The sequence below is a fragment of the Heptranchias perlo genome, chromosome X (genome assembly GCF_035084215.1).
Source record: "Heptranchias perlo isolate sHepPer1 chromosome X, sHepPer1.hap1, whole genome shotgun sequence".
Taxonomy (NCBI): Eukaryota; Metazoa; Chordata; class Chondrichthyes; order Hexanchiformes; family Hexanchidae; genus Heptranchias; species Heptranchias perlo.
In genome coordinates, this window is record NC_090370.1 from 23,676,107 (window position 1) to 23,693,414 (window position 17,308).

The 17,308-nt window shown below is 42.0% G+C and overlaps 1 long non-coding RNA gene and 1 other non-coding gene across 2 annotated transcripts; one reads left to right on the forward strand and one right to left on the reverse strand.

Moving 5' to 3' along the window:
• Nucleotides 1–783: 783 nt before the first annotated feature.
• Nucleotides 784–11,533, reverse strand: LOC137307078 (uncharacterized). Its single transcript, XR_010959019.1, has 4 exons — nucleotides 11,075–11,533; nucleotides 10,613–10,698; nucleotides 4,462–4,552; nucleotides 784–1,044 (listed from the first exon to the last, which is right to left on the reverse strand). It is a non-coding gene; the product is annotated as an uncharacterized lncRNA (long non-coding RNA).
• Nucleotides 11,534–14,752: 3,219 nt separating this feature from the next.
• Nucleotides 14,753–14,824, forward strand: trnar-ucu (transfer RNA arginine (anticodon UCU)). The gene has a single exon. It is a non-coding gene; the product is annotated as a tRNA-Arg (tRNA).
• Nucleotides 14,825–17,308: the final 2,484 nt, after the last annotated feature.

Here is a 17,308-nt window from a genome sequence, read left to right on the forward strand (position 1 = left end):
TGCCGCCCTTGCCCGGTGCTTTATTCAAGGTTTTCTTGGCGCCCTTCTTGGGAGCTGCTTTCTTGTCCTCAGGCATTTTCAAACTCAATTTCAGACCCAGAAATGACCCAAATCCGCTCCGAGCTCGGATTAAATCGGCAGCCCCACAGCCCTATGGTAATGAGGGATGGGGGAAGCTAATGATTGTGATTGGGTCATTGGGAGTGATGCAACGTCGTCTATTATTTTCATTATCTGATTGGATATCTGAAGAAACCAATCAGATTTAGTATCTGCCACCAATCACAAACACGCTCACACTGCACATTGTCCGGTTTCAGCAATTTGTTCCGAACTGTTGCAGTTCTGCTTCCGGCCAGTAGATGTCCCCAAACCCCGGGACAGTGAAGTTTGCAGATGAGAGAGGGACAGAACAGAAACTAATTCTTCACATTATATTGCACGAGTGGGATTTAGAAAAACTGGGAATGGAGAACATTTTGTCAGACAAATTATTGTTTGTAATGCTGTATTAAATGCTTGTAATTAATTTCGGGGTTATAGCCGATACTGAGGAAGAATGCAACAAAATACATGAAGACTTTAATAAGCTTGCTGAAAGGCGGTCTAAATGGCCATTGAATTTCCATATAAAAAGGTGTGAGGTGGTGCATTTTGCTCGGAGAAATAAGGAGGCCACATACTGCTTGGGAAATAAGAGTCTAAATGGGGTGGAAGAACAAAGGGATTTCGGGGTACAGATTGATAAATGATTAAAAGTAGCAGCACAGGATGATAAGGCCATAAAAAAGCAAACACAGAGGTTTATTTCCAGAGGAATAGAATTGTAAAGCAGGTAAGTTCTGTCGAACTGTAATTTAAACTGTCAAGCCTTTGGCCAAACTGTTGAGCTTTCCTTTTCTGAAATCTGTGCTGAGTATTCTTTATTATATTTTCGGTTTCTTGATGTTTTTCTGTTGCTTCATTGGGTAAAGGATTCCATGATCAATCCTACCACCGACCTTTAGTTAACTGGTCTTATGTTCCCTGGACTTGTTCTACATCCTGTTTTAAAATATAAGAATCACATTAGCTGTCATCCAGTCCTCTGGCACTATTCCTTTTTTGATGATTTTTTCCGATGCATGTAACAATGCCTCTGCTATCTCTTCCCTTGCTTCATTTAATCTGCACAGATGCAATCTATCTGGACCAGGAGTTTAACCACACTTTCGAACATAAATGCCTTGATATCTTTATTGACCTCTTCCTCTAATATATTCACCCTGTTAATCTCCCGGGGAAATACTGAGGCAAAGTAACAATTCAACATTTCTGCCATTTCGCTGACGTTACCTGTGAGTTTATCTTGTGCATCACTTAGTGGCACTCAATCAATTCTGATTTTCCTTTTGTTATTTTTGTGTCAGTGGAATAATTTACTATTTCTTTTTATATTCCTTGATAATTTGATTTCCTGGTTCCTGTTTGCTTCCCTAATTGTTTTTGTGACTTCTTCCGAACCTCTTCCTATTCGCTTTTGCCATCCTCTTATTTAATATCTATAAATGAGAAATTCCACCAGCTTGTTGTGTCTGTTCAGGGGCTGATGTTTGGGAACTATTTATTGTCTCTGATTAAAGTGCCAGAAACCCAAAGGGAGCAATTCAGTCCGAAACTCCACAGAAACACTCCACTTCTCCCTCCTGGTGAAATAAGGCGCTATAATGGTGAGTATAGCTGCCTTCCAAGCAGTTAATTCCAACAGGTTTGAATCCCAGCACGCTGAATTCAGAAACACCAAGACTGGAACTGAATTTGATGATGTTCAGAGGGACAGTGTTTACAAAACACAAACGGGTTTAATTTATATTAAAAATACTTTTAAAATTCATTTATTTCCCGCATAATGTTGAATTTAACTCTGTTCCTTTGTATTATTATTTGCCCTGATCTGTACGGTGGATACGAGACACAATTGCTCGGATTCAGTGAAATTAATTGATTTTCGGAAGTTTTTCCTCGGATGATTCCTTTTCCTTATTTAAATTATGTCTGATTAACCTTTCTGATCTATTGAAGGGTCATCGTCCTGAACCGTTAACCCGAGCCTCCCTTCTCCACAGGTGCTGCCGGACCTGCTGAGTCTTTCCAGCATTTTCGGTTTTATTTTTTTCTGTATTTTGTCCCTTTCACTTTTGACGGTCGCCGTTGAACCTTCCAGATTTGCGCTCAGTTTTTATTTGTGCTTCAGTTTGGTTTATTTGAATTAATATAAATCGTGTCCTGAGAAATCAGACAGAAATATTGCGCAATGTAGAGTGAAATATAATGGGGCAACTTTCGAATGAGCAAAACAAAACTTTATTATGAATCAATTGTCTCATTTTTCACTGACAAAATATGAAAAAATATGAGAGTAGAAGTTACAGAGAGAAACTATTTCCTCACATTGCACATTGTCCTGAATCTGAAACAACGACAGATAATGTGAATTTATTCCACTTTGTTACAGTTCTCACTTATGGCCAGTAGGTGTCAGATTGTATGTGAGTGTGAGATTAATTCTCTGTCTGTCAGTCTCTGATACTGTATGTGAGCGTGATATTCATTCTGTATCCGTCAGTCGCCAGTTCAGTCTGTGAGTGTGGGATTCATTCTGTCTCTGTCAATCTCTGGTATTTTATCTCAGTGTAGGATTCATTCTGTACCTCAGTCTCTGGGCAAAGTGCAAGTCTGGATTCGTTCTGTATTCTTATTTCAGGCTGCAGTATGGTGCTTGAAACTGTATCTTTAATTCACTAATTTATGCAAATCTTTTGTGTAGCATTAATTTGTAAATATGGATACACTTTTGGATTTTGTTTCAATCAAACAACGTGTGGGAGTTTTTTTGTCGGATTAAATCTTAATCTCTGTGAAGATAATGTACACTTCAATCTTTTACTGTGAAATTATTGGACTGGTATTTATGGTGTAGCTCAGTCAGTACTAATGGAATTGACACTCTTTCTTTCAGTCTGACACGGTATGAGATATTTGGACTCGTGTGTAAGGTGCAGCTCACTCTGTACTCATGGAATTGACACTCTTTCTTTCAGTCTGACACTGTATGAGATTTTTGGACTGGTGTGTAATGTGTGGTTCAGTCTGCACGAATGGAATTGACATTCCAACTTTCAGTCAGACACTGCAAGAGATTTTTGGTCTCGTTTGTAATGTGTAGCTTAGCCTACATTAATAGGATTGATGCTGCATGTTTCAGTTTGATAAAGTATCAGATTTTTGGACGGTATAGAATGTGTAGCTCAGTCTGCACTAATGGAATTCATACTGTCCCTTTCAATCTGATACAAACCAGCCTAAATATATTACACAGTAAGGTGTAGTTCAGTCTGCACTAATGGAATTAATACTGTATCTTTCAATTTGTTACTGAATGTGACTTTTGGACTGGTATCTAATGTATACCTCAGTCTGCACTAATGGGATTGATACTGTATCTTACAGTCTGATACTGTGTGAGATTTCTATACTGGTATGTAACATGTAGGTCAGTCTGTACTAATCACATCGATACCATATCTTTCAGTCTGATATTGTACCCGATTTTTGGACAGGTATCTGATGTGAACGTCTGTATGCAGTAAAGGAATTGATACTGTACTTTCAGTTTGACACAATGTGATTTTTGGACAGGTAACTAATGTGTACCTCAGTCTGCATGAATGGGATTGATACTGTATCTTCCAGTACAATAATTTATGTGAATATTGGTCTTGTATATAATGTGTAGCTCAATCTGTACTTATGGAAGTTATACTGTATCATTCAACTTGGCACTGTGATTTTTGGACTGGTATGTGATGTGTTGCTCAGTCTGCACAATTGGGGTTGATACTGTGTCTTTCAGTCTTATACTGTATGAGAATTTTGGACTGGTATCTAATGTGTACCTCAGTCTGCAGTGAATGAATTGAAACTGTACATTTCATTCTGACACTATGAGGTTTTTGGACATATATGTGAGTCAAATATGGGTAACATCTGAACTGGTATCTAATTTGTATCTCAGTGTACAATAGTGGCATGAATACTGCATCTTTAAACTTATAATGAGTGTGAGTTGTGGGCTGGTATTTAATTTGAATCTTGGGGTGCATGATTGTGATTCATTCTGTACCTATCAATCAGTCCAATGTGTCAGTTCTATCTGGTATTTAATTTGTAGCTAAGGCTGAACTAATGTGAGACTGACAGAGTGCCTTTCAATCTGATACTGGGTGTGATTTTGGAATGGGAATTATTTATCTGCCGGTCAGCTGTAATGAATCGTTGTGAAATGGAAATTACATCTGTCTCTCCTGCTCTGTTTCACTGTTGGATTGGGATCAGTGTGGGACTGACTATTTCCGCTGTCTGAGACTGTGGGACTGATGACCTGTCTGTGTCTCTGTGCTCTGTGAGTGATAATGTACTTACTGTGTGTGAGAAGGAGCTGGCTGCACTGACTGCTCCTTGTGCCTCGGGTGGAGTAAACATCACACTGATTCTGGGTCCTTCAAGGATTTGACTGTCGGAAGAAAAATTATCTCTTGTAATTCAAGAACAGGTGAACGAGAAAATACAAAAGTGATCAATTGAATCTCTCTGTTAATAATCATTGTAATAACCACAAATGAAAACCAGCGATACAAACAGTGTCAGTGTCTGACTCCACTGCAGTACTGCAGCTCTCAGCTTCTGCACACCAGGTGTGTTGGGCAGTTTTACAACAATTTAGTGACATCCAGACACAACCCAACCCCTGCACTGATCCATGAATGGGACTACCCGATGGGGCGGGGACCTTTGATCATATCAGATTTCTGTTTCCCACTCCCTTGGGACAAACCATTGAACCGAAACAAAACAGACGCTGTTTAAAATGTGTCCTTCAACCTTCTCACCTGATGTCTGCCATAGATGCTCTTTGTATAACTCCCCATATCCTTACTGTCCGGCTCTGTTTACTTTTCAGAAACAAACACTACAGGTTAATGGGCAGGTTTAAAAAATCAGATTTAGTACCTGCCACCAATCAAAAACACGCTCACACTGCACATTGTCCGGTTTCAGCAATTTGTTCCGACCAGTTCTGCTTCCGGCCAGTAGATGTCCCCAAACCCCGGGACAGTGAAGTTTGAAGATGAGAGAGGGACAGAACAGAAACTAATTCTTCACATTATATTGCACGAGTGGGATTTAGAAAAATTGGGAATGGAGGCGAGCTGCAAGTACATTTTGTTGGACCAAACATTAGTTGTAACGCAGTGTTAAATTCTTGTAATTGATTTAGGAGGTATTGTCAATACTGAGGAATCGTTTTCACATCTTTCACCTGACGAAGGAGGAAGCCTCCGAAAGCTTGTGAATTTAAAATAAAATTGCTGGAATATAACTTGGTGTTGTAAAATTGTTTACAATACTGAGGAAGACAGCGGCAAAATAAACTTGCAGAACGGCTGTGTAAATGGCCAGTGAATTTCAATATCGAAAGGTTTGCGGTGCTGCATTTCGCTGGAGGGAATAAGGAGGCCACATACTGCTTGAAAAATTACAGTCTAAATGGGATAGAGGAACAATGTAAATCGTGTCCTGAGAAATCAGAGAGAAATACTGCGCAACGTACAGTGAAATATAATGTGGCAAATTCACAACTATTGAACGAGTGGAACAAAAACTTTATTATGAATAAATTGTCTTCATTTTTCACTGTCAAAAAGTGCAAAAATTCGAGAGTAAAAGTTACAGACAGAAACTTTCCTCACAATGCACATTGTCCTGTTTCTCTCACCACGACAGATAATGTGAATTTGATCCGCTCTTTTACAGTTCTCGCTTACGTCCATTAGAGGTCAGTCTCAGGTACTGTATATGAGAGTGGGGTTTATTGTGTATCTGTCTGTCTCTGGTACTGTGCGTGAGTTTGGGATTCTTTCTGTATCTGTCAGTCTCTGGTGCTGAGTGTGAGCATGGGGTATATTCTGCATCTGTCACTCTCAGGTACGAAATATAAGTGATGGATTCGTTCTGTATCTGTCAGTCTCAAGTGCTTTATGTGAGTTTGGGAATAATTCTGTATCTGTCAGTCTCTGGTACTGTCTGTGTGTGGGGGGGATACATTCTGTATCTGCCATTCTCTGCTACTTTATCTCAGTGAGGGTTTCATTCTGTAATTCAGTCTCTGAGACAATGTGCAAGTCTGGATTCATTTTGGGTTCTTATTTCAGTTTACAGTATCGTATTTGAAACTGTATCTTTACCACTTCAAAGTAGATACAGTTCTTCGTCGAGTATTTAATTTGTTAATATAGATACACTTTTCGATTTTCTTTAATCAAGCACCATGTGTGAGTTTTGGCTCAGTGTTACATCTTAATCTCTGAACTCTATTGTGAATGATAATGTACCTTTCAATCTGTTCATGTTGAAATTACTGGACTGGTATATAATGTGTTGTTCAAACTGCAATAATGGGATTAATTCTGCATCTGAGTCAAACACTGTATGAGATATTTGGACTGGTGAGTAACATATAGCTCAGTCTGTGCTAATGGAATCGATATTGTATCTTTGAGTCTGATATTGTATGAGATTGTTGGACTGCTCTATAATGTGTGGCTCAGTCTGCACTAATAGAATCGATACGGTATCTTTCAGCCTAAAAGTTTATGAGATTGTTGGACTGTTATATAATGTTAAGCTAATAGAATTTAAACGATATCTTCCAGTCTGATCATCTATTTGATTTTTGGACTCGTATGCAATGTGTAGCTCAGTCTGTACCAATGGTATTGATAATGTTTATTTCAGTATAACACGAGTATTTACCAATATATCGAATATGTAGCTCAGTCTGCACCAATGGAATTGATACTGTATCTTTCAATCTGACCCTATGAGATTTTTGGACTGGTATGTAATGTGTAGCTCAGTCCGCAGTAATGCGAGTGTGAGATTCATTCTGTATCTGTCAGACTCTGGTACTTTGCGTGAGTGTGAGATTCATTCTACAACTGTCAGACTCTGGAACTGTGTGTGAGTGTGGGATTCATTCTGTATCTGTCAGTCTCTGATGCCGTGTGTGAGTGTGAGATTCATTCTACAACTGTCAGACTCTGGTACTGTTTGTGAGTGTGGGATTCATTCTGTATCTGTCAGTCTCTGGTACTGTGCATGAGTGAGATTCATTCTGTTCCTGGTACTGTATGTGAGTGTAGGATTCATTCTATATCTGTCAGTCTCTGGTACTGGCTGTGAGCATGGGGTATATTCTGCATCTCTCAGTCTCAGGGGTACGATATATCAGTGATGGATTCATTCTGTATCTGTCAGTCTCTGATACTGTGTGTGAGTGTGGGATTCATTCTGTGTCTGTCAGTCTCTGGTACTTTATCTCAGTGTGGGATTCATTCTTTAATTCAGTATCTTCCAGTCTGAACATTTGAGGTTTTTGAACGAGTATGTAATGTGTAGCTCAGTCTGTATCAATGGTATTGATACTGTTTATTTCAGTATAATACTCTATGAGTATTTACCAATATATCTAATATGTAGCTCAGTCTGCACTAATGGATTTGATACTGTATCTTTCAATCTGACACAATGAGATTTTTGCTCTGGTACGTAATTTGTAACTCAGCCTGCACTAATGGAGGTGACTATGAGATTCACTTTGTATCTCTCAGTCTCTGGTACTGCGTGTGAGTGTGGGATTCATTCTGCATCTGTCACTCCCTGGTACTCTATTTAACTGTGGGATTCATTCAGTATATACATTCTCTAGTACTGTGTGTGGGTGTTGAATTACATCCATATATGCAGTTTCTCATACTGTATGTTAGTATGGGATTCATTCTGTATCTGTCAGTCTCTGGTACTGTGTGTGAGCGTGGGATTCATTCAGTATCTGTCAGTCTCAGGTACTGTGTGTGAGTGTGGGATTCATTCAGTATCTGTCATTCTCAGGTACTGTGAGTGAGTGTGGGATTCATCCTGTATCTGTCTGTCTCTGGTGCTGTGTGTGAGTGTGGGATTCATTCTGTATCTGTCAGTCTCTGGTGCTGTGTGTGAGTGTGGGATTCATTCTGTATCTGTTAGTCTCTGTTACTGTGTGTGAGTGTGGGATTCATTCTGTATCTGTCAGTCTCTGGTACTGTTTGTGAGTGTGGGATTCATTCTGTATCTGTCAGTCTCTGGTACTGTGTGTGAGTGTGGGATTCATTCTGTATCTGTTCGTCTCTGTTACTGTGTGTGAGTGTGGGATTCATTCTGCAACTGTCTGTCTCTGGTGCTGTGTGTGAGTGTGGGATTCATACTTTACCTCTCAGTCTCTAGTGCTTTATGAGATTGTGGGATGAACTCAGTACCTGTCAGTCCTTGGTGCTGTATGCCTGTGTGGGATTCATTCTGTACCTATCATGTCTGGTACCATATTTGAGTGTGGTACTTACTCTGTGTCTGGCAACCTCTCGTACTGTATGTGACTTTGGGATTCATTCTGAATCTGTCTGTCTCTGGTACGGTATGTGAGTGTGGGATTCATTCTGTGTCTGTGTGTCTCTGTACTGTATCTGTGTGAGAGATTCATTCTGTATCTGTATATAGTTATTCTCTCAGATTACATTATTGTGTTCAATATTGTAGGATTAGTACCTTAATGCTTAAATAGTTTTTCTCATTATTTAATTGGTAAATATGGACACACTTTAGAATTTGATGCTGGAGCTTTTAATCTGATAATTTGTGTGCTTTTTGAACTACTATTAAACCTGTATCTCTGTGAGTAATATTGTGAATGATAATGTATCTTTCAAAATGATATGGTGACATTTTGGAATTGGTATATAATGTGAAGATCTGTCTGCACGAAAGGAATTGATACTGCATCTCTAAATTTTATTTGATAATATATTTGGACTCATTTGTAATGTGTATCTCAGTCTGTGCTAATAGAATTGATACTGTATCTTTAAATCTCATACTATGAGTGTATTATAAACTGGTATCGATTTTGTTTCTCAGGTTACACTGTCACAGCATTTCTCAATCTGATAATGTACATGAGCTTTGACTTGCAATTTGTATCTCTTGATACGCTATTCAAATGGATACTGCATTAATTAAACTCACGTGTGTGTGAGAGTTCTGGGCTGGTATTCAATTTGGTCGGTTGTTAAATAAAGTTAAATTTCACGGGATCCAAGGTGAGGTAGCCAATTGGATACAAAATTGGCTTGGCGACAGAAGACAGAGGGTGGTTGTGGAGGGTTGTTTTTCAAACTGGAGGCCTGTGACCAGCGGTGTGCCTCAGGGATCGGTGCTGGGTCCGCTGTTATTTGTTATTTATATTAATGATTTGGATGAGAATTTAGGAGGCATGGTTAGTAAGTTTGCAGATGACACCAAGATTGGTGGCATTGTGGACAGTGAAGAAGGTTATCTAGGATTGCAACGGGATCTTGATAAATTGGGCCAGTGGGCCGATGAAAGGCAGATCGAGTTTAATTTAGATAAATGTGAGGTGATACATTTTGGTGGATCGAATCGGGCCAGGACCTACTCCGTTAATGGTAGGGCGTTGGGGAGAGTTATAGAACAAAGAGATCTAGGAGTACAGGTTCATAGCTCCTTGAAAGTGGAGTCACAGGTGGATAGGGTGGTGAAGACGGCATTCAGCATGCTTGGTTTCATTGGTCAGAACATTGAATACAGGAGTTGGGATGTCTTGTTGAAGTTGTACAAGACATTAGTAAGGCCACACTTGGAATACTGTGTACAGTTCTGGTCACCCTATTATAGAAAGGATATTATTAAACTAGAAAGAGTGCAGAAAAGATTTACTTGGATGCTACCGGGACTTGATGGTTTGACTTATAGGGAGAGGTTAGATAGACTGAGACTTTTTTCCCTGGAGAGTAGGAGTTCTAGGGGTGATCTTATAGAAGTCCATAAAATAATGAGGGGCATAGATAAGGTAGATAGTCAAAATCTTTTCCCAAAGGTAGGGGAGTCTATAACGAGAGGACATAGATTTAAGGTGAGAGGGGAGAGATACAAAAGGGTCCAGAGGGGCAATTTTTTCACTCAAAGGGTGGTGATTGTCTGGAACGAGCTGCCAGAGGCAGTAGTAGAGGCGGGTACAATTTTGTCTTTTAAAAAGCATTTGGAGAGTTACATGGGTAAGATGGGTATAGAGGGATATGGGCCAAGTGCAGGCAATTGGGTCTAGCTTAGTGGTATAAACTGGGCGACATGGACATGTTGGGCCGAAGGGCCTGTTTCCATGTTGTAACTTCGATGATAATCTCGGGGTATCTGGTATTTAATCCATGGCTAATGTTGCCCTTTTGTGAAATTGACATCCTGAAAGCGTGACTTTGAACTGGGATTTTTGTATCTTCCTGTCAGCAGGACTGAGTTCGGGGGAAATGGAAACAGCGTCTGCCTCACCTGCTCTGTTTGACTGTTGGATTGAAAATGTGTCTCTGGAACCTGGGATCAGTGTGGGACTGACCGCTTCTGCTGTCTGAGACTGTGGACCTGATGACCTGTCTGTGTCTCTGTGCTCTGTGAGTGACAATATACCTACTGTGTGTGAGAAGGAGCTGGCTGCACTGTTCCTTTGCCTCGGGTGGAGGAAACTTCACATTCATTCTGGATCCTTCAAATATTTGCCTGTAGAAAGAAACGTATCTCTTGTAACTCAAGAACAAGTGAGGTAGAAAATGCAAAAGTGATCAGTTTAATATCTCTGTTAATAATTATTTTTAATGTTCACAAATGATTTCCAGTGATAGAAAGGGTGTCAGTGTCTAACTCCACTGCAGTACTGCAGCTCTCAGCTTCTGTACACCAGGTGTGTTGGGCGGTTTTAAAATAATTTAGTAACATCCAGACACAACCCAACCCCTGCACTGATGCATGAATGGGACTACCCGATGGGGCAGGGAGCTTTGTACAGGTCAGGTTTATAATCCCCTCTCCCATGGGACAAACCGTTCAACTGAAAGCAAACAGCCGCTGTTCAAAATGTGTCCTTCACACTTCTCACCTGTTGCCTGCAATTGATGCTCTTTGTTTCACTCCCCACATCTGTTTCCACTCTTCACTGTCCAATAACAATAAACAGAGTGAGACTGGAACTGAACCAGATCCATTCACTCCTGGTTTGGGGAGAGAAAGCAGCAATGATTTTAATAGCAGGTTCTTCCCATTCTCTCTCCCTCACCCTGGACCCACCCTGGACACACACAGCCCGAGAATGACCTCTCCCTTCCCCCTCTCACTCCATGTTCCGGGACCAGTTCCTGATCCACTCCGCCTCTTACAAACAGCCCCCGGACTCAATGCCGATCTCTGAGCCCATCTGCGGACACGGTCCCGAAGCGATGAGCTGCTGTAACGAGGCTGCTCTTTGCTCCCTTCCCCCGGGGGCCGTGATCTCTCCATTCCCGGCTGTTTTAAACCATCTTCTTCCGCTCACTGAGGGAATGGCGCCCACAGGCCGAGCTGGGGGGCGGGGGGGGGAGCGCGCATGCGCTCTTCTGCTCACCAGCAAGCAGCGCTGGGGGCGGGGCTGAGTCACGCATGCGCAGATATCTGGTTTAATTCCCAATCCAAAAATCGATGGAAACTTTCCCCAATTGGAATTTTTCAGAGTCTGAGCAAAGGAAGTGGGGGAAAGGTCAGAGGGAATGGGGTCCACAGGCAGTGCAGGAACAGGCACCAGAATGGGAAACAGATGGGATTCCACCAGTGCCTAACGCTGGAATCCAGACTGACTTTACAATCTCCAACTGTTAAACGAGATGTTTCCATCCCTGCTGTTTCTCTCGGTATATTTTGATGGTAAAGGGGCTTTCACAGATAAAGTGCGACGTTTTGAAATGAGCCAATGGGTTCTGTTCATTCTTGGCCCCTTTACTAATTTAGTAACGTGTGACTCCGAAACTGAAGGCAGGATTTCTCAAACCAATCCTGGAGAAACATGGGAGAAAAATGGGAGTCGGTGTATTTGCTGGGACCGTGTGGGATTAACATCAGACTGCAACAGTCCCAGATTAATGTAATCAGAGTGAAACTCACGGACACTGAGAGTAATAGCGAACGGAACTGGTCTGCAAAACCGAATATAGTACAACAGGCAAGAGAGGGTTAAATTCGGCCCACATTGTTTTTGTCACTCTCTGCACTGTCTCTGAGTGTGGGATTAATAGTGTGTCCGTCTCTGGTATATCAGTGAGAGATAAGAATGCATCTTCTGTCTCTCCAACGGGATTTTCTGGATAAAGCGCAAGCTCACAGGTCAGTCTGGAACTGATACTGTGGCACTGTGCCTCGCCGCTCGCTCTGTCACCGTATTTGTCTTCCTTTCTCTCTCACTCTCTGATGCTGGATATGAAGGTTGGATACAGATATTGAGCGTGATATGAACACACTGATAGGAAGTGTAAGACTGACAGGCTCTGTCTCTCTCTCTAGTGCTGGACATGATCCCCATATGGAACCAACGCGGGTTGGTGGACTCGAAACACGGTTTACCAGTCAACAAGGCGAAAGGCGAGTAATATTTCTGATCTCCTGGGCACCAGGCCGTTCACTGTTATTTGTTTCTGTGCAGAGTTACATTTCAGTGATTCCCCAGTGAGTTTGATGCGTTATGTAAATAATCCAACAAAATAGAACAGAAACGGAGTGAAGCGCTGAATCCCGCAGATGTAGAAAGGTTAGTCGAGCAGTTCTGGTGATGCTTTACGAGACCAGCATGGGGTCCATAAGTTACCGTTTAAAGTACCGGACTGTGGTCGGTGCCCCGAATCCAGTCCCATTAATACCTCATCTCGTCCACACCGAGACAAAAGCAGCTCAAAGCAGCACTGGTAGCATGATATCAGCGTCTCCCTTCAGACAGTAACCAGTCCTTTCACAGATACAGTGGGTGGCTCTGAAAAGAGCCTTTCCATCGAGTTACATCGAAACTACGGCACAGAAACAGGCCATTCGGCCCAATTGGTCTATGCCGGCGTTTCTGCTGCTCACGCGCCTCCTCCTTCCTTACTTCATCTAACCCTATCGGCATATCCTTCCATTCCTTTCTCTCTCATGTGCTGATCTATCTTCCCCTTAAATGCATCTATGCTATTGGCCTCAGCTATCCTAAGAAACCCTATCATTATCTTAAAATCAGCCTTGTCTTTTCACCAGCGTCGCTACTTTCAGTAATTTGTTCATCTGCACCACGAGATGCCTTTGCTCCTCTATCCCGTTTAGACTCTTATTATCCAAACAGTATGTGATCTCCTTATTCTTCATTCTGCAAGTTTATTAATGTCCTCTTGAATTTTGACACATTCTTCCTTTGTATTAAAGACATCCCCCAATTTGATGTCATCGGCAAATTTTGAAATTGTACATCCGATTCCGGAATCCAAATCATTATTGTAAATTGTGAAAAACAGTGGTCCCAGCACCGATCCCTGTGGAATTCCACTTCCCAACTTTTGCCAATCTGAGTACCGACCCTGGACCTCTATTCTCGGTTTTCTGTTTTGTCGCCAGCTTCCGATCCATTCCACCACCTGTCCACTGACTCCACGTGCTCTGAACTCAGCCATGAGTCTACAATGCGGTACATTATCGAAGGCCTTCGGAAAATCCAAATCTATCACATCTACTACATGAACCTTGTCTTTCTGTTCCTTCCTCAAATGATTTAATAAGTTTGTTCGTGTCCTTGCCCTGTTATTGGATTAAATCTTGGCCGCTTCACTTGTTCTTGATGCTCCCAGCGCTTTTCTTCGGGAGCAGCACGGCCTGGATATTAGGCAGCACCCCGCCCTGAGCGATGGTCACCCCTCCCAGCAGTTTGTTGAGCTCCTCGTCGTTGCGGACGGCGAGTTGCAGGTGTCTGGGAATGATGCGGGTCTTCTTGTTGTCGCGGGCCGCATTACCGACCAGTTCGAGGATTTCAGCCGTCAGATACTTGAGCACAGCAGCCTGACAGACCGGAGCTCCGGAACCCACACATTCAGCAGAGTTCCCCTTTCTCAGGACCTGTGAACACGGCCCACAGGTAACTGCAGTCCGGTCCGGGATGAGCGAGACTTGGCCTTGGCCCGAGTTTTACCACCGGATTTTCCTCTTCCAGACATTTCCACAATCTCACAAACACTGTCACAAAGAATGAAGAAATCCTCCAGAGCTCGCCCTTCTACCTTCTGGAGGATTGCAGTGAGGGCCACTTTTGATGGGTCTCTCTCAAAGTGTTTACACTGCCCCCCCACCCTCACTGATATTCTATCTTTCAACTGCTGTAATATTGTCCTTTAGCAATATTGCTACTCCTCCTCCTTTCCCTGCTTCTCTGTCCTTTCTAAAGATCTTATAGACTTGAATATTAAGCTGCCATTTGTGCCCAGTTGGTAGTCAGGTCTCAGTAATGATTTCATGAATTATTTAACTTTACTCGATGGCTGATATGTGTTGCGGCAAAGTGTATTTCCACTGGTCAAGTATTGCAGGGATCGACGATCTCTTCAGTCCGATATCAGGTGAACAATTACTGGCTGTTGTGTAATTTCCATTGATTGGGGCTTGGCAACATCGACTGGACGGAAACGGGAACTGCAGCAGAGCGAGAAAGGATCCGTCAGAAACCAGTTTAAAGTAAGAACAAAATGTGTGTTCAGGATCTAATGGGTAAAAACTATTTTATTGATGATTATTTCCAGCGATGGTGGTATAGTGGTGAGTATAGCTGCCTTCTAAGCAGTTGACCCGGGTTTGATCCCCGGCCATCGCAATTCAATGTTTACATTCATCTGCTTTCTTCAGAAACTCTAAGTTTGCAGCCGAATTTGTTGCAGTTCAGCTCTGTCAGCCCGAAGATTGGAAAAACTTTAAAAACCAGCATAGAATGACTAAAAGAATAATAAAGAGAGACACAATAAATTATGAGAGTAAACTAGCAAGAAATATAAAAACTGACAGTAAAAGCTTCCACAAGTATATAAAAAGGAAGAGGGCAGCTAAAGGAAACATTGGTCAAACAGCGGCCAAAGGCGGAGGAGCAGAGGGAAGGGCTGTGGAGCAGGAGGAGATTACAGAGATAGGGAGGGTAAGGACGACGATAAGCCATGATCTTATTGAATACGGGAGCAGCTCGAGGGGCTTCATGGCCTCTTCCTGCTCCTATTACTTGTGTTCTTATACAAGAAAGAAAAATTAAACTGCAGGCTCAGGAGACAGGAAGCCATTGCAGGTCAATGAGGACTTGGGTGATTGGTGAGGGACTTAGTGCGGGATAGGATACGGACAGCAGAGTTTTGGATGAGCTGAAGTTTGTGGAGAGGCCGGAGAGGAGAACAAAGGCCAGAGACGTTTCAAACCCATGGCTGAGGGTTTTAGTTGCAGATGGGCTCGGCAGGTGGGACGTTACGGATGTAGAAGTAGGCGGTCTTTGGTATGGAGCGGGTATGGGGTCAGAAGCTTCGCAGTTATCAACAGTCAGGATCAGCCTCAGACGAAAGCCAGGCATGGGGTTGGAATCAGTGGCAATGATGTGGAAGTTGTGGGACCAAAGACTCTCCAATTGTAACCAGAGGAAATTGTGGCTCATCTGAAAAACGATGTCGGTCTGATAAAACAAAGACCTGGAAGGATCAAGGGAGGCGGTGGTTTTGTCAGCGTACATCTGAAAGCTGGTCCGTGTCTGCGATGATGTGCCCCATTGTCCAGTGTGCATTACTCCTAAGTGCTTCACATTGTTCAGATGTGACCCAGTATCCAGTGTGCATTATTAAATGTTACACGATGTGATGCAGTGTCCGGTGTGCATTAAGATTCGATGTTTCACATTGACCATAGTTGGCCCAGTGTTTAATGTGCATTATTACTAAATGCTTCATATTGACATTGCAGTGTCCAATGTGTATCATTATTAATAAATGTATCTCATTGACCAGATGTGGTCCAGGGTCCAGTGTGCATTATTATTAAATGTTACACGTTGACGAGATGTGGCAGTGTCCAATCTGCATTATTAATGAATGTTTCACATTGACCAGATGTGGGCTAGTGTACATTGTACATTGTTGTTAAATGATTGACAGTGACCAGATGTGACCGAGCGGCCAGTGTGCATTATTATTACATGTTTCTCATTGACCAGATGTGGTTGAGAGTCCCGTGTGCACTGTTATTAAATGTTTCAAATTGGCCAGATGTGACCCAATTTCCAGTGTACATTAGAATTACATGTTTCACATTGACCCGTTGTACCCCAGTGTCTAGTGTGCATTATTATTAAGTGTATTACAATGGCGATATATGCCCCAGTCTCCAGAGTGCATCAGATTGTCCATATGTAGCCCAGAGTCAAGTGCAGATTATTAATAAACGTTTCTCATTGACCAGATATGGCCCATTGTCCACTGTGCATTATTATTAAATGTTTCACATTGACAAGATGTGACCCAGTGTCCAGTGTACAATATTACTAAATGTTACAGGTCAACCAGATGTAACCCAGTGCCCAGTGTGCATTATTATTAAATGTTATAGGTTTTCCATATCAGACCCAGTGTTCAATGTGCATTATTATTAAATGTTTCCGTTGACCAGATATGCCCCAGTGACCAGTGTGCATTATTACTAAATGTTTCACTGAGGCCAGTTATGCGCAAGTCTCCAATGTGAATTATTAGTAAATGTTTCAGATGGACCAAATGTGGCCCAATGTCAATTGTTCATTATTATTAAATGTTTCTCATTGACCAGATGAGGTCCAGTGTGCATTAATATTGCATGTTACAGGTTGGCCGGATGTGAAACAGTGCCCAATCTTCGGGCTTACCAGTAATCTTTGCCATGTTGTATGCTTTTTCTTTTAACCTGATACCATCCTTGACTTCCTTCGTTAGCCATGGTTGGTTCACCCTTTTTGTGGGGTCTTTCCTCCTCACAGGGATACATTTTTGTTGCGAGTCATAAAATATATTTTTAAATGTTTGCCACTGCTTATCCATCATCATACCATCTAATCTGTTCACCAATCCACTTTAGCCAATTCCGCCCTCATTCCTTTATAATTGCCCTTATTTAACTTTTATACAGTAGTTTCAATCCCAAGATTCTCGTTGTCAAACTGGATGTGAAATTCGATCATGTTATGATCACAGCTTCCCAAGGGATCCTTCACTTTGAGATCATTAATTAATCCTGTTTCGTTCCCCATTACCAAATCCAAGATGGCCTGTTCCCTGGTTGGTTCCCCGACGTATTGGTC